Below are 17,886 nucleotides of genomic sequence, written 5' to 3'. Positions count from 1 at the left end.
TGAATTCAAGAAGATCCAGATTCTTTGGGGGACTGGGGGTAGTCTTTTGGCAAAGAAATCTTGTAAAGTATCTAACAGATTTCCCATATGAAAAAATTAAATGAGGACAGGGCTTTGGGGGGGAATTTTTCCATTTAATCCATGCTATTTTTATCAAAAGTCTATGCTTCACAAGGGCAAGCTTTGTTCATGTCTTAACAAATTGCTTTTATTTTTCATGGAATTAGTATTTACTGGTTTATGTTTCTTGTTTTGAGACATGGTGCATTGAGAGTGGGGGAGAAAAGCAGGATTTAAATTATCTCAATTCAAGTTTAGGACCTATAATTTGCTCCCTTTATGACATAGGACATGATATTAAATAGTCTGTGCTCCAACTTCCCTATCTATGGAATGTGGCAATTGCACTCTTTCTTCTGAGGTCTTACTATGCTCCAAATTGGTAACTAACGTATAGTTACTTAATATGATATAGAAAGTATTAATGACAAAAAAGATAAATTCTTTGGAGAAGAATTTACAATATTTGACTGTGTAAAATTTTAAAAATAAAAAAGTCCTGTCATTTATTTTACTAGTTGAATAAAACCAGTGAATCTAACCTTATAACAAATGCCAATATTGAGCAGTTAAGGAAGAACTCTAATTACCAAGACAGGGCCAGACAGTTCCAGCAGCTATGTGGGGTTAATTTCTTCAAAAAGTGGAGCTGACAGTTCAGAATAGTGAACTGGTACACAGATCATTATGATTTTTTTTTAATTGTCTGTTAAGTAAGAGGATTTGAGACTAAAGGTTTTTATTCACTCAGAAAGATCAATCATTTCACATTAAGAATTACTGTTTTCCCTTTCAAGAGAAAATAAAACAAAGAGAAGCACAAAAGTATTTAATAGGAGAAATCACTTCCTACTAGCATTTTATTTTCTACTAATATTAAAATGTTGCTGAAATTCACTATAATCTTCTGTATTCTGGGTCTGATTTCACACCAAAGATCACACATCAGCTTAATTTTCTGAACTTTGTATACTTCTGAGTTTAATCAAAGTATTAAAAAATGAAATTAATCATTGAAGAAATCATTCTGGGAGTTCTTGATTTAATAATGTATGGCTTAGTTCACGTAAGTTTAAGACAATATTATATTTCTGTGGACTTCATTATAAAACTTAATTGATATATAAAGTTTGTTTTTTTTTTAATGGAAGCATAAAGGAGGACTCAAATAATATTCATCTTGGGTGGCTAGGTGGCACAGTGAATAGAACACTAGCCCTGGAGTCCGGAGGAACTGAGTTGAAATCTGGCCTCAGACATTTAACACAAAACACTAACAGTGTAACCTTGGGCAAGTCAATTACCCCAATTGCCCTCCAAAAAAAATCAAAAAACAAAAAAAACAAAAAAAAAACCTTAAGTAATATTCACCCAAGGATGCTTCAGGATTGCTCATATTTATTTTTATATCTTTGCCAAATCTGTCTTTAAAAAATCACTTTTGAGATTTTTTTGTTCTTGTTTTCAATGTAGCACCCCATTTAGGTTAACATTCCCAACTGAAACTATCAATACTTTAGTGTAGCTGACTACTTCTAGCCATCAAGGTTCTAAGGTATCCCTGAAAGACTCAGCTTTCTAGTATTGTTACTCATAAGCCCTCAACTACATACTACCTATTGGCAATCAGTCCTACATATTTAATTTGCTTTTTTGAAAAGGATATTCATTTACTAAGGTAATAAAAGAAGAGATGATAGAAAATGTCTTCCTCCCTCCAAGTAAAAATAAATAAATTAGCAGGAGCTCAATCCCTACCCTTGCACACACAAGGCCATTAGGGCCAATAGGCTCAAACTTTAAGTAGAATCTCATTTGTGGCAAACACATACCTCATAGGTCCTGATTACTGGACATGTTTTTCTCTCTTCACAGCCTCCTCATGAATTTTACTCTAGATATAGGTAGCTCTCTGCTAGACTTTAAGGATTCATGCATACGTAGAGTTCATAGCTGATAGTTCTCTCTGCCCTGAGGAGTCATGCTCCCTGAAGCTGCCTTTCCTTTGTATTTTTAGATTGGCTCTGGTCAGCTACTACTACTTTAGTAGACACTGCTGCCGACAGCCATGGAACCTCCAGATCTGATGACCTTTGAAAGATTACAAGTTTGTAACTTAGTTCTGTCTTTGGTATTCACTTTCCTAAGTTAGAAATTGCAAATTCAATAGACAGAAGGCTGTGAATACACACAAACCTTGGCTGGATGGGACAAAGGTTAGCCACCCTTTGCCTTCAGTTCCCACAGGTCACCAGCCCTGAGGCTTGTTGCCTTCCAGACAGGAGATGTGAGAACCTATGTATAGCCTGTTATTTTCTTGGGAGACCTACTTTTTTTCTTCGTATGTCTCTTTCTATTTCCAAATGGGTGTACTCTTTTTTTACACTTTTTTTTTTTTGGAAGGGGAAAGGCAGAGTAAGTGAGCTTAAGTGATTTGCCCAAGGACTAGTAAGTGTTAAGTGCCTGAGGTCATATTTGAACTCAGGTCTTCCTGACTCCAGGGCCACTGCTCTATTCACTGCGCCACCTAGTAGACCCAATGTACTCTTTCTGACTGATCTACTTTCTGCAAAAATATACTCAAAGCAAAGAGGGAGTGGCTCATTTTGGGCTCATTCCAAGCTCCCATGCTGCACTATGGTGTAGGCACAAATTGTCTGTCTTCTCAAAGAGCTCCCTGGTTTACAGAGTACTTTTCTATTAGACTGTTCCACTACTTTGACTCAATTACTGTCATCCTCAAGGTGTGTTTCCCATATTTTCCTTGCCAAGCACAAGGGATTTCCTGTGTTGTTCATCTGTTTTGTCCAGTGGCCAAAACTCCTATGTTCTTTTCAAATTGACAAAGAATTTGTCCACACAATGAATGAGATTGTAGGAAAAATCCTCAGCAGGTAGTTTATTTTGTTGATGAATTAATTGCATAGATGGTAGAATTCCATGCTAATATGAAGGGTCTAAGTTTTAAGTTATCTAAATATGATTTTCAAGGACCCAGTGTCTCAAAAACATTTTCCTTTTTTGATCATATACAAATACTGATGTGCATGTGTGTATGTGTAATGGAAATTTATTTTTCATAGTAATCAGTATCTTGGAGACTCAGAACTTCCATGCCCCCACCCCTCTTTTCCAAAGTTCTTTAGAAAGACTTTACTGATGAGATTGCATAAGTCCTATCCTGGACAAAACCCAAACCAAGATGGAACCAATTTAATGGAAGTGTGGAAGCTCTATTGTGTTCTGTTCAGGCTTGGGTGGAGACAGATTCTTCTGCCTAGAAAACCCAAGGCTAGGAGTGGTCTGGTATGCCTTGGCAGTGGTCTTATAGAACAGGAATTTCTTCCATCTGGAGGTAAATTGATGGTCCAATAATATCAGCCCATTGAAAAAGTATAGAAACTGGGCACCCCAACCCCCAAATTGAGCTAGTTCTGGACTATAACTGAAGAAATGAATGTCACCACCTTATGAGAGAAATTAAAAACATGGGCATCACATGATTTCTTTTGTCTTTTGTCTTTCTTAGATCAAACATTATATATGTGTACACACATACACAATACATACATATTCATATACACATACATGTATGCATACTATACACACATGCGCATATGCATATACACATGTATGTACACAAAATATATATTTATGTATATGTGTGCATATATATATATATTGTTCTTGAGGTAATTTTTTTTTCTGTATTTAATTAATTAAATCCTATTAAGCCATATCAACCACAAGATTTCTCTAGTAAATCTAGTGCAAAGAAATCCATCTATTAATCCAGGTCAGAAGCTTCTCTGTAATGAGAGTATTAAAGTATAGCCTAGAACATTGGAAAATTAAATGACTACATAGTCAGAAGGCAGTAGTTGAATACAGGTCTTTCTGTTGATGAGGTTACCTCTCTATGCTATGAATATAATAATCATTTAATTCTTGCTGAATACTTATGGAGCATCACTCACATTTCTGTTAGTTCAGGTTCCCAGCAATCCTTTGTGTTCAACTGTTGCCTATTGGATCTTCTCAGCTCTGTCCCTCAAGGTGTCCAACACTCAGCTGCTGCTGTTACCCTCCATCAGAGGACTTTTGACTCAAAATGAGTGTTTTTATCTCAGTTGAGAGGGAGTTGAGACTGACTGTGAGTAGGGTTATGCTCATACACCTAAAAAAAAAAAACCCTCAGAGACCTGAAAGGGACCTCAGAGGACACCTAATCTTAGAATCAAAAATCTAAAGTGAAAAAGAAACTCGGGTGATATCTGGTCTAGTCCCTCATTTTACAGAGTAGGAAGGTGAGATCCAAGCAGGTTAAGTAATTTATCCAAGTAACATAGATAATGATTACTTGAATCAGGATTTGAACCCATGTCCTCTTTCTCAAAGGTTAATGTTTTTGTTCTTCTTTTTCTGTGGTGTTATGCTGATTTTTCTTTTCCCTTCTCTTCCTTTCCTTACCTTTTCTTTTGTAAATTCCTCCCATTTCCAACTATGCCCCTGGTGGTACTATAAGGACCCTTCAACATGGAATAGAAGGTGTGGTTCTACTGTCTCTTATTCTATATTTCTCTAAGTTACATCCTTATATACATAAATATATGCTGGAAAATTATATATGCATATGTACCCTCAATGGATTTATTCTTTTATATGATTCTGTATTATCTAAGCATAAAGAACTTGGCTAAAATTACATAGGAAATCAATGAGAGAGAAGCACTCTAGAATTTACATTCTATCCAATATATTTAAATTTTAAATTAAGTTTCAGTCATTGTAAATATACTAGAATATTGATTAAAACATTGTTTTATAGTAAAAACAAATATGTATTTGAAGTCAAAAGATATGGGTTCAAGAGCTGACTTGTTCAATACCCAGCTGGTTTTTCTTGAATAAATTACTTAAAATCTCAGTCTCAATTACTTACAAAATGGGGAAATTAGAAGTTGAAGTACTCTTCAAAGTATTTGAACCAGTAAGCATTAAAAGTGATCCTTTGTAATTGTAAACTTGATAGCTGTAAAGTACTATTTAGAATATGAGGACCTGAGATATAATCCCATCTCTGCTACTCACTCCCTGTGTGTACTTACAAAAGTCACTTTATTTCTCTGGTCCTCATTTTCCTCATCTACAAAGTTAAGGGAGTTGCACTCCTTCATCTCAGGGGTCATTACATCATGATACAGTGAAAAGAACAGCAGTTCTAGATTCAGAGAAGCTGCCATGGAATTCTGCCATGTGATTTTGGACAAATCACTACACTTTTCTGGGTATCAGTTTCCTCATCCACAAAATAGGAAGAATGGAATGGAGAGAAATAGGATGAATTACCTCTGGATTCCCTATGGGCTCTAGATCTTTGATCCTATTATATAATATCTATATTATATGACATTCAAGTCAATTTCTTAAAAGGAAACAAAAGAACCACTCCGTTAGTCAGTTTAATTTATACAATTTTTTGTCCTTAGGAGAGGTATTAGGATGATGTTCCACTATACTTATAGGTTTCATATTATTGTATTTATATGATGTATAAATAAGATGTAATAGAATATTACTTATTCATTCCAATCCTTCCTAAATTTATTGATATCTTCACCAATAGTTCCCTGGTAAAATGAGTACATTAACTTTAATGGAAGATATCTCATTTTTAAGCAGGACATCATTCCAGACTTCCTATTTTCTGTTTTTGTCCTCTCTTTCATCATTCTCCTTCTTTTCTCCCTCTATAACCTAAATATTTAGGAAGTTGAAATCTCTTCTATTGGAAACATAGGTACAAAATGTTCTGATAAGATCCTCAGCAACAGCAATAGTATATCTTTGTTTTCTTTTTTAAAAAAATTTGTCTTTTACATAGCCATCTAGATGTTTTCTCCTTGCAAAATGTCATGAATAAAAATCAGGTTTGCCAACTTTATGCCATTCTAATTTTATATGAAATTTCTTCTAAATCACCCTGAGCATTTGTTTTCCAGTCATACTTCACTGAAGGTTTTTTATCCATAGCTCATGATAGTTTCAATGAGAAAACAGTTGAAAGTCAACTTAAGGTAACAGGAATCATTATATAAACTACAAAATATTTCATAACGTGTGTATATGTACGTATGCATTTAGGACCATAAAATGCCTCTAAAATTCTACAGTAAAAATTGTTTAAAACTGCACATTTTTTGATGTATGGAATATAGAATGCTTAAAGGCAATATTAAAAAACAAAAATTAAACAGTACATGGAAAAGAACAGGAGGAAGCCCATGGGCTCACATAAACTTCTTTCAGCTTCTCTCATTGCCATTTTTTTCCCCAACCCCTTTTTTCTTCCAGTATAACTGCTTATTTAAAACAGACAACAGAGCCCAGCCTTCTTTTCGACCTATGAACTTCTATCTCAGGTGTTTTTGTTCTGAAAGTAGAATTTTATGTTCACTAATTGAGAGAAATAATCAATAAGAATTTGTATTACATAGCTTTTGGAATTATTGTGGATTATCTACTTTTGATATAGTGATTTCAATTAGTCAGTATGCATTTATCAATGGCTTACTATCGGAGTTAAGTACTAGAAATACAAAAACAAAGTTGAAACAATCCCTGATCAAAAGAAGCTTATATTCCAATGGAAGAGACAATAAGCTCGTACATAAGTACATACATAATATATAACAATTAAATGCGAGTTGGTTTGGGAAGAGAATGTTCTAGCTACACAGAAGAATAGGATTAGAAAAGTCTTGACATAGTAGATGGAGGACTGACCCTGGAGATAAGACTTGAGTTCAAATCCTTTCCCAGACACTACTTATTACTTATATAAACTTGAGCAAGTCACCTAAACTATGTTTACCTCAGTTTTCTCAACTGTTAAATGAAGATAATAATGGCACCTAACTTGTAGGGTTGTTGTAAAAACCAAGTGAGATGCTATTTGTAAAGTGCTTAGCAAAATACCTAGCATATACTGAGTTGGTTGTGGTCCTTTTTCTCTTGGATTAAAATGACATCATTATGGTTGAGTCAAATCACAGAATGTCCTACTGTGACTGATCAGACCAATACGAGCTTGGAATGTTCTGTCAGAGGTTGGGCACAAATAGGTCTTGTGAACAGTTGGGGTGGGTTTTCTAAATATGAGCTTCTCACATTTCCTTTGAGTTACTTCAATTTTGCTTTTCTCATAGAGCACAGAACCTTCTCTGATGAGGACACACCATGTTGGACAGTCCAATGCCAGTGTCTCCCATGTCCCACAATCAATTCCAGAGTCCTTAAGAGAGACTTTGAGAGTGTCCTTGTATTGCTTCTTCTACCACCACGTGAGCACTTGCCTGTGTGAATTCTCCATAAAATAGTCTTTTTGGCAAGCAAAAATTTGGCATTCAAACAATATAGCCAGTCCATTTAAGTTGCACTCTCTGAAGTAGAGTTTGAACTCTTGGCAATTTGGTGTGCAAAAGGGCCTCAGTGTCTGGTATCTTATCCTGCCAAGTGATCTTCAGAATCTTCCTAAGACAATTCAAATGAAAGCAATTCAGTTGCCTGACATGGCACTGATATGCTGTCCAGGTTTCACAGGAAAACAACAGTGAGGTTAGCATAATGGTTCTGTAGACCTTCAGTTTGTAAGTCATGTTAATACCTCTTCTTTCCCACACTTTCCTTTGAAATTTCCCAAAAACTGAACTAGCTCTGATTAATGCATGTGTCTACCTCATTATCAATGTGTGCATCCCTGGAAAGTATATTGCCAAGGTAAGTGAACTTATCCAGTGTTCAAAACTTCTCCATTTACTGTAACTAATGGTTCCTCATATTGGTGGTGTGATGTTGCCTGGTCAATTGGAAAGAAAAAATCATGCACCAACATACCTCCACTTTGGTCTTGTTTTGTAGCCTTTTCAAGTTGAAGAATTTACCATGGGTGTGGTAGCTGACTTTGATGTCATGTTACCTCACTGAAGGTTTTAGAAAACATCATGATAAAAAGCATGTGAGCAAGCACACAGTTTCGCTTCACTCCATTGGTGACTGGGAAAGTGTGTGAGCATCTTCCATTATCCAGAACCCTTGCAAGCATGCCATCATGAAAATGATGAATTTCTCAGGGCAGTAAAATTTTGACATAGTTTTCCATAAACTTTCACAACTGAAAGTGTCAAAGGCCTTGGTCAGAACTACAACATTGTGTACAGATTTCTCTTCTGCTCCTGGCATTTCTGCTAGAGAAGCAAACATAGGTAACAAACATCATATTGACTGTTCTTTGGCCCGTTCCAAAGCCAAACTGCCTATCAGGTACATAACCATCTTCCAGGTGAAGCATCAGCTTATTAAGGATGACTCTGACAAGAATCTTGCCAGTAATGACAAAGAGAAAAAGAGACACTCCTATGATTGTCAAAGAACAATCTATTTCCTTTACCTTTATAAAAGTATCTATAAGGGAGGCAGTGAAGGCATCCTTGAACTCCTGGGAGATAACCTCCTTTTTTCATATAACGTAGAAAATTTCATTCACCTTTGGTATGGGCAATGGGCTCCCTACCTTATAAATCCCAGCTGGAATAGAATCAGAACAAGGTGCTTTGCCACACAAAAAAGCCTAATGGCATTCAAAACCTCTTCTTCAGTTTATCCTTCAGTTAGGAAGGGAAAGACTTAAACCTGATGCAAACAATCCATGACTTCAGCATTGATGGATGACAATCTGTTGAGAACATTATAAAAGTATTCAGCCTATCTCTTTAGGATCATGTTCTCTTTTTTTAATTTTATGTTTATTTTTAGTTTACAACATCCATTTCCACAAGATTTTGAGTTACAAATTTTCTCCCCATCTTTCCCCTATCCACCACCCCAAAACAGTGATCCCATTGAATACCCCCTCTCCCAATCTGCTCTCTCCTATATCCTCCTTCCCATTTCCCCCCTCCAACTTTCTGGTAGGGCAAAATGGATCTCCATTAACCAGTACCTGTATATCTTATTTCCCAATTGCATGTAAAATAACAATAATAATAATAATATTTTAACTTTTGATTTTAAAACTTTGAATTCCAGATTCTTTCACTTCTACCCTCGTCACCAATCATTACAGGGAAGATAAGCAATTCAATATAGGTTATACATGTGTAGTTATGCAAATTATTTCCATAGTGAATATATTGTGAAAGATTGACTATATTTCCCTACATCCTATCCTACCCCCCACTTGTTGCATTTTCTACTTTCACCCTTTCCCTTTTCAAAAGTGTGTGCTTCTAACTACCCTCCCCCCTAATCTGCCCTGCCTTCTATCATCCCCCCTCTTATGCCCTTCCCTCCTACTTTCCTGTAGGGAAAGATACCCAACTTAGTGTGTATGTTATCCCCTCCTTAAGCTAAATTCAATGAGAGTAAGGTTAATCTGTTCCCTTTTGACTTCCTATTCTTCCCTTCCATTATAACGTTTTCTCCTTGCCTCTTTTATATGAGATAATTTACCCTATTCTGTTTCTCCCTATTTCCTCTCATTAAAGTCCTCTCTCATCTCTTTTTTTTTAATATCATCCCTTCCTATTCAATTGATCCTGTGTCCTCTGTCTATGTATACCTGTACACATATATACAAACACTCACATATGTATTCATACACACATATAGCTTCCTATATAGACATATATGTATTTATGTATGTATACATACATACATACACACACACACACACATATATATATATATATATATATATAAGAATCTGTATTCCCTTCAACTATTCTCATATTGAGAAAAGTTTCATAAATTGCAATTATCATTTTTCCATGTAGGAATGTAAATAATTCAACTTTGATAAATTTCTTATGATTTCTTTTCCCTGTTTACCTTCTCATGCTTCTCTTGCTTCTTGTATCTGAATGTCAAATTTTCTATTCATCTCTGTTTTTTTTTCATCAAGAATGCTGGAAAGTTCTCTATTTCAGTGAATGACCATATTTTCTGCTGAAACATTATATAGTTTTGCAGGGTAGGTGATTCTTGGTTTTAATCCTAGCTCCTTTGACCTCCAGAATCTCATGTTCCAAGTCCTTTGATCCCTTAATGTAGAAGCTGCTAGATCTTCCGTTATCCTGATTGTATTTCCACAATATTCAAATTGTTTCTTTTTGGATGCTTGTAATATTTTCGCCTTGATCTGGGAATTCTGGAACCTGGCTATAATATTCCTAGAGTTTTCTTTTTGGGATCTTTTTTGAAAGGTTATCAGTGAATTCTTTGAATTTCTATTTTGCCCTCTGGTTCTAAATATCAGGGCAATTTTCCTTGAGAATTTCTTGAAGGATGATTTCTAGGTTCTTTTTTTGATAATGGCTTTCAGGTAGTCCAATAATTTTTAAATTATCTCTCCTGGATCTATTTTCCAGGTCAGTGTTTTTTTTTTCCCCAATCAAATATTTCACATTGCCTTATATTTTTTCATTTGTTTGCATCTTTTTTATAGTACCTTGATTTCTCATAAAGTCATTAGCTTCCATTTGCTCCAGTCTAATTTTGAAGGAATTATTCTCTCCAGTGAGCTTTTGAAATTCCTTCTCCATCTGGCAAATTTGGCTTTTTAAGTCATTCTTCTCCTAATTGGCTTTTGGGTCTCTTTTGTCATTTGAGTTAGTCTATTTTTTAAGGTGTTATTTTATTCAGGTGTTATTCTTCTTCAGTCTCTTTTCATGATTTTCTTGCATCATTCTCATTTCTCTTCCCAGTTTTTCTTCCACTTCTCTTACTTGATTTCCAAAATCCTTCTTGAGCTCCTCCATGACCTGTAACCAATTCATATTTTTCTTGGAAGCTTTTGATGCAGGAGTTCTGACTTCATTGTCCTCCTCCAGTTCCATGCTTTGATCCTTTTTTTTCCCCAAAAAAGGAATCTAATATTTGATTGCTGTGGTTGCTTTGCTTCCTTTGCTTGCTCATGTTGCCGCTCAATTACTTGACTTTTGAACTTTTTGCCACAGTAGAACTCTGCTTCCAGAGAGTAGAGCTTTGTCCCAAATTACTGGGGTTTTTGCAGCTGCCAGAGCTATTAGTTGGGTGCCCTTTCTACAGCTCTACAAGCTCTGGCTCACTGGTTACACACTCCAGGACCTCCACCCAAGACAGCAATCCATATCCAAGCAGGTTAAAGCAAGAACATTTACCCTTTGAATGTTTTTTTGGTCCCCCTACAATCTGCAAGCCAGGAACTATGAAGTAGCCATGTAGTGGCACCTGTAGGGCTTCCATGCCTCCACCACTTCTCACCCCAGGGGGCAGTTGCCAGACCATGCTCCATCCACCCCCATTTCCAACAGAGTTCCACACTGACCTTTAATTTGTCTTTGGCTTTTATGGGTTGATAATTCTGGAAACTGCCACAGCTTCTGTTGATCCACTCTCTTGAAGTCTGCTCTAGCCACTGCGGCCAGGGCCACCCTGGGGTTAAAACCATGGGCTCACTTTGGCCTTGGCTCAGCTCCCAGCACTCTGCAATAAACCCTTCCTATAGGCCTGCCAGGCTGCCTTCAGCAGGAGATTTGTTTCTCTCTGTCACATTGTGGGTTCTGTAGCTCTAAAGTTTGTTTAGAGTCATATTTTATAAGTATTTGAGGTGGTTATGAGGGGAGCTCACAGAGTTTTCCTGCTTCTATACCGCCATCTTGTCTCTGACCCCCCCCACACACACACACACCCCTGGATCATGTTCTTATCATTAATCAATGTGGCTCCATCAGCATTGAGTAGCTGAAATGCATCATAGGTCTTTGACCCATAAATAGCCTCTAGGGCATCATGAAAGTGTTTTGGATTGTTACTGTCAGCATAAAACTGAACTTCTTTTGCTGTCTTACTGAATCAAGGATCCTGCATCTCTCTAAGTTTCACTTCTACTTTACTTGTAATGAAATTAAGCACTACCCTCTTAGAGATGGGCTGTCTTGCTGATAAACCATGTGAAGTTCTCATTTTTTCATTTAGTAACTTCTGAATTTCCCCATCATTTTCATCAAACCAGTTTTGATGTTTGTGAGTGTTCTGACTCAGATGAGAAAATGCAGTGCTGTACATCAAATATCTGAAAACTATCTACTCATGTTCTGCTCCACTGTTGCCCCACATTGTCTTCATCACTCTTACATTCTGTATGTCTCTTCTCCTTACAGTCATACAGTCTATTAAAAGCTAATGTTTGCTGTGAGGGTGCATCCATGAAGTTTTATTGCATTTAGATAAATGGAAGAAAGTGTGGTGATGATATGGTCATGAGATGCACAAGTCTTCCACAGAAGACTTGTTACCATATCCCTTCCTCCCAAGGAATCCCTGACATGTCTGATAGTGTGAGCCTTCTTTTGCAATATAGTCAACCAGAATTATGTTTGTCCTATTTTGGCACATTGATGATAAGAGTCTCTAGGTCTTCATAAAATTTTTCTTTGACCCCATCATTATTCATCAGAGTGGGAGCATAGGCACTGATGATGATGGCATGGCACTTTCTTGCAAGTAGTAATCACAATTTCATAAATCTGCTGCTCATTCCTTTATATTATTAATTAATTAACTAATTAATTTGTTTTTAGTTTACAACATTCAGTTCCACAAGTTTTTGAGTTCCAAATTTTCTTCCCCACCCTCTCATGCACTCTACCCCCCTATAGTGGAATGCAATCCAATATAGGTTCTACAAATACTTTCACATTAAACATTAGTCAAGTTGTAAAGAAGGAATATAACCAATGGAATGAACAATGAGAAAGATGGAACAAAACAAAACAAAAATGAGAGAGAGTAAGTAGTTTGCTTCAATCTGCATTCAGACTGTAATTCTTTCCTTGGATGTGGATAGCCCTTTCCATCATGAGACTTTTGGGGTTGTCTTATAGCCTTGCATTACTGAGAGGAGTCCACTCTGTCAGAATTACTCATCACAGATATGATGTGTCTGTAATTGTATGCAAAGTTCTCCTGGTTCTGCTCCCCTCATTCAGCATCAGTTTATATAAGTCTCTCCAAGTTATTGTGAAGTTCATTTGCTCCTCATTTCTTATAGCACAAAAGTATTCCACTATATTCATATACCACAACTTGTTTAGCCATTCTCCAAATGTAGTAGACTACAATCTCAATATGAGCAAACTTAGGTTGCATTAATAGAAGCGCTGCCTCCAGATGATATACTCCCTTAAATCTTCCCTGGTCTGCCTACAGCTGGAGTACTGTGATTGTTTCTCTGTATCACATTTTATAAAGGACATTAACCAATTAGTATAGAGCAAAGGAGGACATCCATGTTCTTTAAGGCTCTAGATTTCATGTCATATTAGGATCTATTGAAGGAATTGGAGATCTATAATCTAGAAAAGAGAAAGCTTGAGAAATGAATGATAGGGATTTTCAAGGAACTGAGGGGTTGTTATGTGGAAGACAGATATCATCAGACTAGTTCTATGATTTTTTTTACAAAGTGCAAATCTTTATTTTAGGTGAATTTCTTATATATATACTTTATACATATACATATTAATCTTGGAGAAATATGATCATAAGGTAAGTTTTCTGAAAAAGAATTTTCTAATCCTTGTATGCAATCTCCCTGAGAACAAGTCTTCTTACAGTTTGTTGAACTTCAACAATAAAGTGTTGGACAAAGGGTGTAAGTTGGGGTAAAAAAAAAGGAAATTTAAGATTGGGATAAGAGGAAACCACAACAAAATCTTCCTAACAATCAGAGCTTTTGAGAAGTTGAATTGGCTTCCTCTAGAGGTTGAAGTTTCCTTTTTACTGGAGACTGTTAAGCAAAGGATGGATGCCCACTTGTTAATTGTGATATGTAAGGGATTTATTTTCATGTATACATTGCATTAGATGACTTCTAAAGTCCCTCCAACACTGAAATTTGATGATTCTGGTTGGGAATTTTTCCCAAACTCTATGATCATAGGCATCTATGAAAGAACAGGAAGATGAAGAATAGAAGAAAATTAGCTCATGTCTAATACAGGCAGTTTAGTATCATTTGATTGATGCTATGTCTACCTTGATCTAGATAACTAATTTGGACATTTGTTTGCCCAAATGGTCAAACACATAGTCTAAGCCTAAACTGTAGCACAAAGTATATTTCTTACTGGCAAATATAATTTGAGATAAGGGATAATAATAGCTAGATCATAATTACATATTGATAGATAGATGGTGGATAGAATTAGAATAATCATAAGAGAAAATGTTATATTCAAGCTGATTATGTATGACATAGTGTAATGTAATACCAAAAGAAGGCAACTTCCCAGGTTCAAAATACCAGCATAGGTGCTCTCTATTTTATTCAGTAACAAACCCAGAACAGAGAAGATCAAAACATGACATCATTCAAAATACAGCATTTACTAAGTGTGATTAAATAATCTCCAAGTACTACCCCACCCCAGGATCTTCCAATCATTCAATCAATTACAAAGTCCCAGTTCTAAATACTACTCCACCCCTAGGCTATACCTTAATTAAGTCCACCACAAAACCCCTCTTCTCAAATGGAGATTAGTTTCCAAACATAGGTAAAGTACCTTCATTTGTCAATCACAGAGCACAATAAGGTCAAAAGTTCCCCTCCTCCTGGATCACAATTGAATCTACCCCAGAGTTACATCAAGTTTAAACACAGCACTTAATACCCAAATGGAGGTCTTTTCTTCATCTTGACACGAGGCAAGTTCTCAGCAATCTTAGTTCCTGGAGAGACAAGGCTTAGCAAGGCCATAAGATACATTGCCAGTCCCTTCATGAATTTATCCTCTGTCTGTAGAACAGCCCTAGAACCCCTGAACACATTAGCAAAGCCCTCTCCCAGGATTTCTGTAAACATACAACAAGAAAATCCTTCTTCAGGGCTTCTGAACCAACAGAAAGGCTCCCAGACCCCTGCAACAACAGTACTGTCCCTCACCAGTGGACAGTATTCATTCTGTCTGCAGGACAGTCTCCAGACCCCTGCAACAACAGCACTGTCCCTCACCAGTGGACAGTATTCACTCTCTGTCTGCAGGACAGTCGCAGGCCTTCTTAGCGAACAGCCAGGTTCCAGGACTTCTTCAACAAAAGGACTGTCTTTCACCAGTGGACAAATCTGGCAAAATAACATCAAAACAGACAGACAAAGTACCAGCAAAACAGCCATGTCTCCTCAGTCCTTGGCAGCTCAGGGGGCAGGTCTCAAAAGTCCAGGGCAATTCAAAGCGGCCACCAGCAATTCTCTTAGTCTCTCTCTCTCTCCAAGTGGTGCTGCTTCCAAAAAAAAAAATCTTCCGCCTCTCTCTAGTGTCTCTCCAAATCTACCTCACCAGCTCCTCCCAGTTCAGGACTTTCTTTTCACATTAACAAGCCCATCCCACAGGTGGGATTAACAAACTCTGGGTTTTAACACAATCAATTTGAAAACCAAGCCAATACAGGGGAATCTTTAATTGCCATTACTATCACACATAGGTAAGTAGACAGATGGACAGGTAGATGGAGAAAGGGAGGGAGGGAGAAAAACAGGAAAAGAGAGAGGAATAATGTGAACTAAATGGCTTAATGTTTAAAGTGAAAGCGGCAGAAAAATCTGAATTTGAATCTGACCTCAGACATTTATTAACTATATGAACCTTGACCAGTCATTTAATCTCTCTGTTTCTCATTTTCCTCATCTGTAATATTGAATATTAATACCTATCTCACAAGGTTGTTGTGGGGAATCAAATGTTTCAACATACATAAAGTGTTTCAAAAATCTTAAAGCACTGTTTTCAAAGTGTTTTATAAGATGCATATGTCTATATTACAAACATACATATACATACACATATACTTACATTGTGTGCATGCATACTCACAATAAATACTTTCCCTCTCTCTCTCTCATTCTCTCTCCATACTCACACACACACATGCAAATATACATTCATACATTGTTCTCTCTATATATAAATATTTACTTATAGAGAAAGAGGGTCACAACCTGTGTAGTCCCAGGTGAAGATATTCCTTCTACTAACACAGATTAGCAGCTTCTCTACAATTTATCATCCTAGATATTTCCCTAGAGCAGTGGGAGGTTTAGTGCTTTGTCTATGATTGCATAGCCAGTGACCAAACTAGGACTTGAACCCAGGCCTGACAATGCTGAGTTGCCTCACATACATGTACACATGCACAAGTGTGCACACACATAGACAATCTGGATCTGTGATTTCAGTGCTACATTGATGTAGGCAATTTAAAGATATTCTACCAATGTAATCAGCAGCTTACTGACTTACTTTCCAAGGTTTCAGTGAAAAAATATCTTAAGTGTTTTAGTCAGAGTCATACAATTCGGATGTGCCATAACGGGGACTGGATAATAATGAATAACAATAATGATAATAGTATATATACATGGTGCCTACTACATGCTGCATGTGGTGTAGAGTGTGTTCAGGGAAGACTAGTACCTCTGGTGTGAGGGCTGCTGAACCTTCTCGGGGCTGCTTTCCATGTTTGGTCTCCACCTGATCCACCTAACTCTCACCTTATGGTTCCAAGAAACTATAGCATGTGCCGCAATCACACCCCAGTAAAATGTTTTGGCAGACAGGCTACATCAGGTTGAGGGTAACTGAGGGCTCTCAAACCTGTCTGTGAGGTAGGGGATGTCTACCCCAAGGATGTGAAGACTTCCCCCCGTGAAATGGGTAGTTGAGAACTATTTGTTCAAATACCCATGAAGGCAACTGAAGCAGGTACTATGAAATGCTTAGAGCTTGGTTAAACATTGAAGACATCAAGGTTATCCATTACATCTCAAGGCATCACCAATCATCTTGATTCTGTCTTGCTACTAGACTATGATGACTCTGGAAGAGATAGTGAGATTGATGACTTCATGCCCTGTGCCTCACTTAAATCCAATTTATGCATGTCTCAAAAGATAAAGTGCAGCAAGTGCAGATACACTGGTAGCTGTAGTCACAACTCTGCACATAGGTGACCCAGACTATAGGGTTGTCTTCTTACTAGAAGCCTCAGTGGTATTCAGTAGCCCCCTGGGTGTCTCAGCAACCTTTTAGGGATCATATTGCTCACCTCCTGGTGTTAGGAAGGGGCTATAAAAGGGGTCCTAAAATTTGCTTGCTTATCCGACCCTGGTCATATTATCATGTAAGGTGGGGATCCCAACCTGCAGTCAAAACACCAAAAAATGTACAAAAACTTCTGCAAAGATGATCCAACTCAACATTGGAACATGAAATGTGCACATACTTATAGACAGCACACAACCAGTAAAATTGAAAGATGAACAACTCTTGTCAGAGAATTCAGCAGATCATATCCAAAAAGCAGCCCTGAGTGAAACAAGGCTGGAAAATGAAGGCCAGCTTCCTGAACTCATAGTTGGATACACATTTTTCTGGAGTGACCACAGAGAAGGGGAATACCCTGAAGTTGCTGTACGTTTTGTAACCAAATCTTATCTAGTCAAAAAGCTTGTACACCTAGCAAAAGGAATGAACAATGGGTAGGTGGAGCCAAGATGGCAGAGTGAAAGCAGGAACTCACCTGAAATGATGATATACTTAGAGAATCCTAGAGAATGAAGTAAAAATACTACTTGAGATAATAAATAAATTTAGCAAAGTTGCAGGATATAAAATAAACCCACACAAATCCTCGGCATTCCTATGTATTTCTAATGAAGCCCAATAGCGAGAAATAGAACAAGAAATTCCATTTAAAGTTACTGTAGTCATAAAATATTTGGGAGTC

General features: G+C 37.0%; 1 long non-coding RNA gene across 1 annotated transcript in view; it reads right to left on the bottom strand.

Annotated features, from left to right (window-relative positions):
- LOC138148079 (uncharacterized) overlaps nucleotides 1-15,430 on the bottom strand; it is a 69,805-nt gene extending 54,375 nt beyond the window's left edge. Inside the window, exon 1 of the long non-coding RNA XR_011164973.1 lies at nucleotides 14,806-15,430. This is a non-coding gene — a long non-coding RNA (uncharacterized lncRNA). The remainder of the gene's footprint in view (nucleotides 1-14,805) is intronic.
- Between the last annotated feature and the right edge of the window lie 2,456 nt (nucleotides 15,431-17,886).

The sequence above is a fragment of the Petaurus breviceps genome, unplaced genomic scaffold (genome assembly GCF_028583685.1).
Source record: "Petaurus breviceps papuanus isolate PSGF00001 unplaced genomic scaffold, PetGlider_PUasm1.0 90822, whole genome shotgun sequence".
Taxonomy (NCBI): domain Eukaryota; kingdom Metazoa; phylum Chordata; class Mammalia; order Diprotodontia; family Petauridae; genus Petaurus; species Petaurus breviceps.
The sequence above is the reverse complement of the archived record's forward strand: the minus strand, read 5'-3'. Positions and strand labels throughout refer to the sequence as shown.